Consider the following 12,490-nt stretch of genomic DNA (forward strand, 5'->3'; position numbering starts at 1 on the left):
TTCACTGCCCTACTGACATCGGAGCCACCAGCCTCCATGGGAGTGGCCATCTAGGGAACCTCAAAGGGCCCAGTTGAGAACCTAGGAAGACCAGATTTGACCCGAGTGTGGGGTTCTGCACCCCTCTTTTATAGGGTGGCTGTATTTTTATGGATAATTGTTGCCTCCATTTTAAATTTTGCATGTTTTAATTCTATTGTAGATCACCTTGAGTCTTATTGGGTTTTTTAGAAAGGTACCTAAGAAATTTTAATAATAATAATAATAATAGTAGTAGTAGTAGTTGTAGTAGTTGTAGTAGTAGTATTCCTACAGTCCAGAAAAAAAAAAAAAGCTTTGGATTATGGATAAGAACGTATTATCAAGCATTGCAGCCCTGACCTATGGAATGATGATAAACCCACAAAGTTTGGTTTAATTTCAAGAAAGAAGGCACAGTGGGATTAATGCACATTTGAATTACAACAAAAGGGTGGAAGCACGGAGGGGAAATTAGTCAAAATTAAATAGATCTTTTCTCCTTAACTCACAGGCTGCTTCCCGAAGTGGATTGTGAACCAGCAAAGCCTCATTAGAGAGGCAGCCTCTAAATTAACCCTGCTGGTGAAATGGACCTATTTTCCAAGCTGGGGCCAGACTAAAGTGTTTTGCCATCTGGAGAGCCCTCTGCATGACCCCAGGGGTGTATCCCAGGGTCCCTTGCAAAATGACACAGAAGATCTTGGGGCACAACTCATGGATTGCATACATCATCCGCATCCCTAGAAACAGTAGCCACCCCTTAGCAACCACTGTACTTTTTGCCAACCCTCTTTACAAAAACAATGCATTATTTTTTCCACTTTTGTATGCATGCCTGAACACAAAATGTACCCACACACATGGTTGGGGCTTGGGGAGCAACTGCCCCTCTAAAATAGGAGTAGGCAACTGGTGGCCCAGGGGCTCAGTCTGGCCCTCATGCTCTTGCCTTTGGCCCTCAGCATAACCTCCTCATCCTAAAGGTAAAAGCTTCCCATGCCCCTTGCTCATGCTCTCTCTCTCCCTCTCTGTGCCCTTATTTCCCATCACAATACTTCCCATGTCCTTTGGGCCTCCACGTTTATCCCCTGGAGGTCTCCTGCTCCCTTAAATAGACAGCCAGTGTGGCCTAGTGGTTAGAGTGCTGGACTGGGACTTGGGAGATCCAGGTTCGAGTCCCCACTCAAACCTCACTGGGTGACTTTGGGCCATTCACTGACTTCACTGACTAACCTAAGAGGGTTGTTGTGATGATAAAATGGAGAGGAGTGGGATCATGTCTGCTGCCTTGGGCTTCTTGCAAGAGGGGAAAAGGAGGGCAACAAGGGTGATCAGGGGACTGGAAACAAAGCCCTGTGAAGAGAGACTGAAAGAACTGGGCATGTTTAGCCTTGAGAAGAGGAGATGGGATAGCGCTCTTCAAGGACTTGAAAGGCTGTCACGGAGAGGAAGGCCAGGATCTCTTCTCCATCATCCCAGAGTGCAGGACATGGAATAATGGTCTCAAGGTACAGGAAGCCAGATTCCGGCTGAACATCAGGAAAAACCTCCTGGCTGTTAGAGCAGTATGACAGTGGAACCCATGACCTAGGGAGGTGATGGGCTCTCCCACACTGGAGGCGTTCAAGATGAGGCTGGAGCTGGACAGCCATCTGTTGGGGATGCTCTGACGTGGATTCCTGCATTGAGCAGGGGGTTGGACTCGATGGTCTTGTAGGCCCCTTCCAACTCTACTTTTCTATGATTCTATGAAAAGGTGGGATATAAATGTAATCAATCAATCATCCCATCCATTTTCTTTTCCTGCCATTCTGAAACATCCTTCCAGGAGAGTCTAGGGTGGCCATGTGTCCTCTTGTAAAGTGGACCGTCCTCTGTTTTGAAGCCACCCTCTCTTTGAGGGGCTGCTCAGTCCAAGCCCAGCTTGAAGAGAATGAACCATCAGAAGGGAGAGCAAACAGGCCGTGAGGTTGTCCATCAACAGCACCGGACAGCAGACTGAGCAGCTGGCACACGGCTCACGGGCCAGAGTCCTCCCCGCGATGGTGAGTTGCGTTGTATTTCTATTTAAATTTTGTTCATAGTTTCTAAATTTGCATCTATACATATAAATTAGCAAATTCAGATGTTATGCATATTGGTACCCTCTTTTACCCTCTTTTTTTTTGGTGATGGATGACCTCTTTGGCCATTCACAAGTGGCCACCTTATGCCCACCTTGTGACACGTCTCTCTCACTTCCTTCAAACTGCTCCTCCAAATCCATCTTTTCTGAGAAACCTTTGGACACTAATCCCTTCGACCTGCTTTGACCCAAACAAAGCCTAGGTACTAATAAAAGTGCATTTGCTTGTCCTCTTAGGGCACAATCCTGTGCATGTTAGACAGTGTGGGCTGGGGAATGCTGGGAGCTGTAGGGCTTTTTTTGGTCTAAACATGCCTAGGATTGCACCCTTAATGCGTTGCTCCTTCTTCTCCCCATTCCTGCTCTCTCCTCCAGTTCTTGAGATAGAATCAGAAACTGCTCATGGAAGGTGGTGGCCTACTCACATGAACAGTGTAGCATCGGAGCCCAATATTCATGCGAGATGGAAAATCACGGGTTCAATTTCCCCCACCCCACCCCCAGTTTACAGAAGAGAAGAAGCAATTTTGCACAAGGTGTAGTGTAGCACAGTCCTAAGTGTGTTTACTTGGAAGCAAGTCCCATTGACATCCAAGTGGGTGTATGCATAGGCTTGCAACCCTCATTGTGTCAATATTACACTGCTCATATGAACAGATACTTGGGTGGGCTGGTTTTGGGAGACATAACTGAACTCCCTGGTTGTTACTCTAGCCCAGGGGTATTGAACTTCTTTCAGCCTGAGGGCTGAACTCAGTTCTGGAGAAGGTCTTGGGGGCCGCATTCCAGTGGTGTGGCCAAAATAGCAAAAAGAAGCCAGCATCTTGTTGCCTAAAGCTGTTAACTGCCAATAAATTAGCCGTGGGATTTCAACCTTTTAGAATGGGGAAAAACTGCAGAAAAGCAGGGAAACCACCGAACGGTCAGTGGTTGGGAAGAAAGGGGTGGGGCCAGGAGAAGGGGTGTGGCCATCTGGGGAAGTCTGGGAGGCCAGAGTGGGATCCCAGCAGGCTGGATTTGGCCTCTGGGCCTGTGGTTTCCCCCTCCCTTGTTTCCTTCTCTTTCAAAATTAGCATTGTAAACTCCTCAGGGCAGGGAGATTAGATTAGATTAGATTAGATTAGATTAGATTAGATTAGATTAGATTAGATAGTGCTTCATAAACAGATGTACTGCATATACACAAGTGGACAAGGTGGATGTAGGAACCAGAGGACAGGACACATTCTCCACTCCACTTCTCCTGCATTGCCAGGGCTGAAGTGCATCCAGATTGCAAGAGGGGAGCGCTGAAAATTCTCCTTGGTTTCTTGCCCAAACCAGCTCTGTTTCCATCAAGCAGTGGAGCAAGGTGGCAGATCAGTTCACGGGTGGCAAGGCGACGGTGGCCCTCACCCCTTCCCTGGTGGGTGCAAGGGACCCTGCCAACGCCAAGGTACCTCATTAGCAGCCTCCGGGAGAAAAACTGGAGGATCTTGCAAAGGGGTGATTAAGGAAGCTGCAGGCACTGACACAGGAGGGGAGATCGAGAGAGTGCAGTATTTATAGCTTAGGGAACGGATGAGAGGCAGAAGGGCCTTGGGGGGATGGCACAAAATACTGCAGGGGTGCAAGTTGGATAGAGGATCACCTCTTTTTCTTTCTTTCTTTTTCTTTTTGGAATTGCAGGAGAGGCGGTGTGAAATGCATTTCTTTCACACTGCCTCCTCCTCCTCCTCCTCCAAGGCATTTCTCACACATATTGATATGCCATTCAGTAACAGATTGTGACTTGTTACTAGGACATGCAGTGTATCAAATTTGGATTTTGTTGGCAGAAAATTACACACACAGCATGGATTCTGTTCTGCATTTGTGTATGCACGTGCAAACCAAGACAATCTTTGCTTCTTTATTTATGAAAAGGACGTTTTTAACCCATCCATCAATCCTATCAAGTATCAATCCTACTGATACACAAGGGTGTACCATCTCTTGTATATCTGGGACTGTACACAAGGGGTATAAAAACCAAACGATGCCACAATATGATAGAACAAAACCATAAAACGTCACAATGAAAACCAATCAAAGGCCTAAAAAACGGGCAGAGCAAACTAAACAAAAAACAGAATAACACTTTAAAATAACAAGGCAAAACACCCTCATGTGTGTATGTTCACACACACACACACACACACACACACACACGTTCTTGCTATGTACAGAAGAGTAGGAGCATACCTGATATTATAATGACCCCCACTCACAAACCAGATCCATTGCATTGCTTTCACACATATGTTCCAAGAGACGGAGAGGAACATAAGAGCCAGACCATCTAGCCTAGCATCACTGTTCATCCCAGTGCATCCAGCAAGGCATGAGAATGATAGCCAACCCCCCTTTCCAAAAAAAAATGGGGTCTGATATACAGCCTCTGTACATGGAGGTCACATTTTGGTATCAGCTTCTTAGATAGATCATAAATTTGTCTAATCCATTCTGCAGAGCTATCTGATCCAGTGGTGGGCGTGAGACCTCCTCTTATGGTGTGACTTCTGTAAATTAATTATGCATGATGCTAATGAGGTCCACCCCAAATCACATTGTGTGAACTCTTCTGAACCCCCTCCACCCCCAAAATTGTCCACGACTGAGACATCAGAAAATCACATACTACCTTTCTCTGAGTTATCCAATTCTGATCTGGACTCTAGGACAGCTGCTAATTTATTATCCATCACCCTGAGACTTGGCAATCAAGTTGACTAACATTTGAATAAAAATATGTTGTCCTTTTATGCAAAGCAGAGAGAGAAACAAATCTTTCTCTAGGTTTGGGGAGGCCCAATTGCTGACAGGGAAATGGGAAAATTGTTTATTTCAGTAAGAGCAACCTTCTCTACCCAGGCATCCGCAAGATGTTTTGGACTGTAACTCCAGTCATCCGTGATGATTAGCCATGGTGGCTGGGACTGGTGGGAGCTGTAATCCAAAGCATCTGGAGGGGCTTGGGTTAGGAAAAGGTGGATCAGAGACTTGGCCCACTAGCGGGATGGGAGAAATTAGAACTGGTTTGCCAAGTCTGAGTGTGGGAGCTGGGGGTGCACAGATACAAACCCGAACAGGAACAATTTGGCGTCAGCTGCCAGGGAGGACATCTTCTGAAATTAGAGCTGCCTGCTGTGTGTGAGCTGGTGGTGATACAGGACTGACTGGAATATGAATCCTGCAGCACCTGTGTGATTGCTTCCAGAGCCAGCGTCAAGGGTCAGCATGGCAGGGCACGTGCCGAGGGCCCACACCCCAGCAGGGGCCCACTGACAAGAGCCCTGAAAGAGTTGCCCCCTCCTCTTCACCCTTGCCACCTGCTGGCTCTCTTGCTTCTTGCTCCAGCCCAGACGTGGTGAGATAGAGGACATGTAGGTGCCCCTGCCTACTGGCTCACTAGCTCTCTGCCTGTCAAGCAAGCAGTAGCCATGGAGAGAGAGAGAGAGAGAGAGAGAGAGAGAGAGAAGGAGGTGCAAGAGCAGCCAGCGACTGTGGTGCTGAGAAGATAGACTCCCTGGGGGAGGGGGCCCATGGGAGTGACTTGCCCAAGGGCCCTCAGAAACCTGGAGCCGGCACTGCTTGCCTGTATGCCCTGGAAACATGGGATCAACCTGTACACGTGTAGATACAAACTGATGACTACAAAGGCACCGTCAGTGTCCCAGGCTCCCTCCTCCAGAGGGAAGAGGTATGGTGAAGGCTGCCAGGAGCCTCCTGGTCTGTTTAGAAAGGGGGAAAGTGAAACAGCACACACGCACAAGCAACACATATACCGCACCTTTATGCATATGGACAATACGCAGCCCCTATGAAACACTCAGAGAATCTCAGCTTCTTATTTTAAAAAGAAAAGGTTCTGGCCCATAGGGTTGCAGAGCTATGTTTGAAAATATGACAAACCGAAAAGGGAGAGCCCATGTAGCTGAAACAGAGGGATTAAAAATTTACACCACCCGGAGCTCACCAAAGTTTTTGCCCCAGAAACTGTTTTGAAAGTCAGGGCACAACCTTAGATTATGTGGAATTATAATCATTGGGCTGGATTCGGACTTAGTCAGAGCCTGTGTGGTGTAGTGGTGTTAGACTGGGACTTGGGAGATCCGGATTCAAGTCCCCAGTTGGCCATGAAGCCCTCTGGGTGATGTTGGGCCTGTCACTCTCAGCTCAACCTACCTCACAGGGTCGTTGTGAGGATAAAATGGAGAGGAGGAGGACCACATAAGGCACCTTGGGTTCTTTGCAAGAGGAAAAAGGCAGGATATAAATGGAATAATAAATAAATACATATAGTAGACCCATTACAATCAAGTTAAGTTAATCATGACATGAGTTAGTCATGATTTCAGTGAGTCTATGTCAAGTATGACTAAGTTGGAATCCAATCCAGAGATGGCAGTTGGGGGAAGCCAATGTTTTTTACACTTCAAATTTGCATTGTTGCTAGCCTTGTAAGTTTGATTTCTTTTTCTATAAGCTTGCTTGCTTTTCTCACAATTACAGGATAACGATGCCACTGAAGGAAGCAACACCCATCTTTCTGATGGCAGGCTGACATCTGCCATGTTTGCAAGAATGATCCATGACCCAAATGGGGTACACAGCTGGCATTAGAAGTGACCCTCTGATTCATGGTCTATTTCTATCATGGCCCTCAGGGTTCAATAGGGGCTCTTCTTCTCTTCCCCACACCAATATAGCTTACATCATATCACACCAGTGCACACACAAATGTCTCCAGAAGTTTGATCATTATCCCAAAACCAGGGTTCTCCAAGGACCCCAGGCATGCACCAATACAACAACATGTTTTCTTAATTGTAAAGACGTGAGTAACAAATGAATGCCCACTGCCTGAAAAAGAGCACTGAATGTTGAAAAGAGCCCTGGCTAGGGTTGGCGCTTCGTTCCCTCCCCCCAACAGGGGCAGAAATTCAACAGGTGCAGCTGTCCCCATGCACATGAAATGCATCAGTGCAGGAGCTGTTCCTGGCAAGTTCCTGGCGTGTAGCTGTAACCCACCCTGGATGGGGAAGAACTTTATATTAAAAATGCAAAACACTCAATCCACAAGTTATAATAAAACATCAACAGACCTCCTCAAGGCATTAAAAACAGCCTGGCATTTCCCCCACTGCCATCAAGAGCTTGCCTGGTGAAAAGGGTTGGTCTTGCAGCACCTCCTTGTTTCATTTGTTTCATTTATTTCCTGCTCTCTCTTAAAGGCGGTCAAGGTAGCACATGTAGGGTTATCCCATTTTATCCTCAAAACACACCTGCCAGGTAGGCATCAACCCCAGATAAGAGCGTGGGGGCTGATGGGCATCCGGCGAGTTCCACAGCAGAGCTAAGGTTTGAGCTGGGGCAGCCTGGCTCACAGCAGTCGTGCAGGGCTGGCCCTACTGTGAGGCAGAGTGAGGTGGGTGCCCCAGGCAGCAGGGGCAGAGGGGCAGTGAGCAGCTGTGAATGGCTGGAGGACAAGCTGTGTGTGTCATGCTGCCTGCCCCTCTCCCCCTAAGGTAGCCTGCTGACCTCAGGTGTGCTGTCATCAACTCCCACTCTAGTCAGCTTCTGTACCTGGGGCACGGGGGGCGGGGGGGAGGCACATCTTGTCATTCGCTCAGGCAGCCAAATGTCTTGGGCCTCTCACTGCACTAACCTGGTGGGGAAACTATGCCAGTGGAGGCGGGTGGCTCCGATGTCAGTGGGGCTGTGAATCCGCTCTGGGTTTCAGTCAGAGCCAGTCAGAACTCTGAATGAGCTCTCCAAGGTGGTCTGCCCTGCCCCACTGACATTGGAGCCACCAGCCTCCACTGCACTAGCCAGCATTCTTCTTAGCTAGTCGTCTTGTCATTTAGAGTCTAGACACAGAGGAAAAGGCAAGCAGATCTGATAAAGGGGGGAGGGAGGAGAGAATTTTCCACTCCATTGTACAGATGGGAAAACTGAGCAAAACTGGTTGTAGAGCACTGATGATTTGATGAGGCTCCAAAACTGGCATAAGGCCCATCACCCCAAGGGCACCTCTTTGTATGGTGTCAACAACATTAACTTTGCAGGAAGAGCACTCAAGAAGGGTAGAGGAGAGAATTCTCCATTGGCATGCCTCCCCTCTTCCACATCAAGGGAGCCACACTGGACATGACTTGCCCAAGATCCCCCCAAATCCTGGATCCTCCAACTGAAACTGGGAGGAGGAGGAGGAGGAGGAGGAGGAGGAGGAGGAGGAGGAGGAAGAAGAAGAAGAAGAAGAAGAAGAAGAAGAAGAAGAAGAAGAAGAAGAAGAAGAAGATGATTTCTAGCCCACCTTTCAGGCTCCAAATAATAATATCTCCAGTTCCTTTCAGGTTTTTTCTCATATTTAATAGTTTGCCCTACAAGACCAATCACAAGAGGTAGGCAAAATGGATGGGGGGTTGGGACTGGATCCTCCTTGATCCAAAACATGTGCCCACAGGGTTTTTTAAAAATATGTATTTTCTCTGTCTCAAAGGAACTCTGCGTAGGGAGACAATCTTTCCCAGGAGATGCCCTTTGCAGTTCTGCTCAGACTACACCTCCATGAAATTCCATTCAAGTTGGAAAGAGTGAGGACTGGGGGTGAAATACCGAAAACAGAAGAAGGCAAAACTATATTGTCGCACCTTGAGGATGCTCAGTAGAGCACAAAGGAGCAGTAGATCTGTGGCTATTTACAGGTACTAGTAAGCTTGCCTCCATCCTTTGCTTATTCTTCATTGGCAGGGTGGGGGCTGAGGAGGAAAGTCCCCCCAATTTTGGGAAATCAAAGAACTTGCAGATTCATCTTTGGTATGAATTTTGATCAAGCACAATGAATAATAATTTCCCCAGATTAGGGGCTGTGAAGCACAGCTCCCTATATCTGGAAAATCAAATCTCTTCTCCCAGGGTTGATATTGGAATGTGTAGACATCAGAGTGGTAGTGCAGCAACACGCTATAGCTCAATAATGCTCTTTAATGGGGGTGGGATTTGTCTCCCTGAAAATTCCGGGGCCTCAGATCCTGTAAAGTGCCTTTAGACAAACAAAAATGCAACTTTTTCTGCACAATCCAGCTCTCAGCTGTTTTCTGTTATTTCCCTAGCAAGAGAAGTGTTGCTCCAAATTACACACCTCGATGGAGAACCTGAGAAAACCCTCTGATTCATTCTGGCTGGCAAAATTAATGACAAAAATTCTTATTTATGGTGAATCACAATTAAACCTTTTTTAAAAAACTGCTTTGGAGGTGGATGAGTGGGTAAAACACACGTCTCGGTGGAAAGCGAGGTGAGGAGAAATTATCTTCTGAGAGCCTTCAAAACTGGTGGTGGCTATAGCAACTGTCCTAGCCAGAGGGCTCTGAGACATCCAGGGCGGAGGGGGGGGGGGGACAGAAAAAGATGAGAAAAGTGTGGGATACAGTGTTGGTGGTGGTGGTTTTAGAAATAGCAGAAGGGGATCTTCGCAGTACTGGGTGTGCGTTTTTAAGTGGTTGAGGTATTAATTCTGCCTCACTCTATTTACTGAGCACAGACTACATGGATTGAATGGCAAAATGCCTTCAGTGGGGTAAAAGCCTCCCCCACCCCTATGGGAGTCAAAACAGCCAGGGCTACAGTTGGCGGGGAGGGATGGGAAATGCCCCCAGGGAGGAAATGAAGCCAGACCCTGCGTGTCAACTGGCGCCGCTCCGCTGGAGCGATTACGGACTGACACTGGTTGTGGATCAAACCCGTGAGGAGGCTCCGGTAGCTGGAGAAGCCCCGAGAGCGGGGAAGAGGATAAGGCGGGCAGCTAAGATGCGGGGGGGGGGGGGGGGCTTCAGGGAGCGAGAAGTCAAGAGAGCAGGAAGGGATCCCCCGAGCACGAGGCGGCGATGGTTCCGATCCGGATCGATCTTGGCTCGCCCGTGGCCAGGATCTCCCCCATCGCTTCCCCAGCTCCGGATCAATCCAAGCAGGGAGGAAGGGGAGCGACAGAGCAACAGACGCCCACCCCCCTCCCTGTTCCACGCAAAAGGACCCCACGGCTCCAGAGCACCTACCTTCCGCTGCGCCCCTTGGCGAGAGCCCTTGCCTAGCACTGTGGCCAAGCCCCAGCCGGTCACTTCCTCGCCATGCTTGCCCGTCGCTGTCCAGGAGGGCTCGCTCGGGGCTGGCTGCGGACGCGCGCAGGAAGAACAGCCCGGAAGGATGCTTAGCGGAGGGGTGCGGGGGGAGACCACCACCAGCAGCAGCAGCAGCCCCTAGATCCTGGCTGCGTCTGGAAGGGGAGAGCCCCCACCAGCCAGATAAGAGTCCCCTCCTTGCAGCCGGAGAGATCCCGCCCCTGGTGAAAGGAGGAGAGGCCGGGGGAGGGGCAGCGCTGGGGCGGGGGGGACGAGCGGAGGCTGGGGCTCCCCAGACCCACAGAAAGGGAGGGGCGGGGGACGGAGGCCCGCGCCGCTGCTGTGGGGAAGAGGAAGCGATCGAGGGGACGGAGCCTCCGTTAAGCGCCGCAAGCGCCGACCAGGTCCGCGCGTTTGCTGTCTCGGCGTGGGCGCAGCATCACACGGGCAGCCCGGCCCGCTCTTCCCCCAGGACCTCCCGGCCTCGCATCCTCCACCCACACCCGGCTGCCCGCACGCTCCCGCTGCTGGACAGCTCCCCCAGCGCGGCAGTCCGGCCGCCCCCCGGGGGCGCGGGGCGCGGTGGGTGGCGGCCGCTCCAGCACCACGGAGTAGCGGACAGCTCCCGGGGGCCGGGCAGGGTGTCGGCCGCTTCGCGTCTGTGCGCGTGCTGCGTGCTCGGCTTCGCTTTCCCTTTCGCGTGGCGAAATTTAAAGGTTCTGCATTTCGACGTTCGTTTCGATGGGGAAAGAACGCTGAGAGCCGCACCCAGAAGGCTTTCCCCAGAAAATAGGGAGCGATGGTGGTCTACTGTGGATAGCTGGATATGAGCCCGGAAGCTTTGAGGCTCAAGTCCAGGCACAGATCCATGGGAAGCCTTGGGCGCCTGCCCCAAAAGAGGTGCTTCTTTCTCAGCCTCGGCTCTTCCACCTGTAAAATGGGAATAATGGGAATTAAGATCACCATAAGGAGGTCTTGCGGGAGTCCCACTTCTGTGTAACAGGGACCGCCCATTGTGCATCAACTACCTGGATGGCCTTCTCAGCTTCAGTCTCTGGCTTACTTTATGGCAGAGGTGGGGAACTCCTTTTTCCGTTGAGGCCTGCATGGGGTAATTTGTTGGGGGCCATGTGGCAGCAGTGGGCAGGGTCAAATCCAACAGTTCACAAGGGCGGAGCCAAAGGTGGGTGGGGACACCCCTTCCTTCTTTCTCTCTCTCCGTCTCTTCCTCCCTTGAGAGCAGGCTACGTGGGGAAGGACAAATCACTCTTGCCAGAGGTCTGAAATGATCGCTTGCAGAGAGTTGCATGAAAGTGGGCTGAGGGTCACAGGTTGCCCATGCATCCATTATGGCTTCTGCCCTCTACAGAGGGGATGGTGTGAGATTAGAAAGCCGGTTTCTGGAAAAGGAGGAGGGGGGTTGCACTACGAAGAGATCTATATTTATTTCCTTTGGGTCTTCTTGCTACATAGAATCCACCTGCTAACCATGTGGGAGGTAGCTACTGAATTTACACTAAATAATGAAACCTAAAAGAGGTTCTGAAAGATTAGTCCCTTTTCTTGGGTTGGGGTGGAAAAAGGAGTTTCATACACCTCTAACATTGATGGGGAGAAGAGGAAGGGCCTTCTTAGTGGTTTCACCAAAATTATGGATTTTTTTGCTCACTTGGACCTGCTCTTGTTTTGTTCCGCCAGACAGTAAAACCATTTTTTAAAAAAAAATTCTGACATACCTTCCATTTACTGGTAAATAATTTTCAAACTAGCTGAGGTCTTTGCTTATCTGCTGATCCTTTTTCTATTTTATACCATATATTTTTTAATTGATTATATTTTATTCATATGGAATTTTTTAGTTGCTTTTAAATCAAGGTTGCACACATTCTGGATTGGATCCAGGGTTATGTTACATTTAGAGCAGACCCACTGAAATAAATGGAACTTAAGTTAAGAGTAGACCTATTGAAAGTCATGACTGAGTATGGCCATCTGGATCCAACCCTCTGTGCTTTAAATAATTTATTATTACCCAAATTACTCGAATTCTGTGCCATGTGAAAAACAGGCTTCTGCGACCTGCATGAATTATGCAAATTGAGCAGGTTTAAGCAATCACCGGCTTGCATGATTTATTCTGCCATTTGTAGCATTGTGCACAATTATTCTCATTTTGCTAGTCATGGGAGAGGCAAAGAATTAC

General features: G+C 49.1%; 1 protein-coding gene across 1 annotated transcript in view; it reads right to left on the reverse strand.

Annotated features, from left to right (window-relative positions):
- Positions 1-10,305, reverse strand: part of SLC8A2 (solute carrier family 8 member A2) — a 147,449-nt gene extending 137,144 nt beyond the window's left edge. The window contains exon 1 of the mRNA XM_084814898.1: positions 10,225-10,305. The gene's annotated coding sequence lies outside the window, so the exon portion shown is untranslated. The remainder of the gene's footprint in view (positions 1-10,224) is intronic.
- Positions 10,306-12,490: the final 2,185 nt, after the last annotated feature.

Source organism: Heloderma suspectum, chromosome 10 (assembly GCF_057233095.1).
Source record: "Heloderma suspectum isolate Gila_16-S chromosome 10, 16-S_ref, whole genome shotgun sequence".
Classification (NCBI taxonomy): domain Eukaryota; kingdom Metazoa; phylum Chordata; class Lepidosauria; order Squamata; family Helodermatidae; genus Heloderma; species Heloderma suspectum.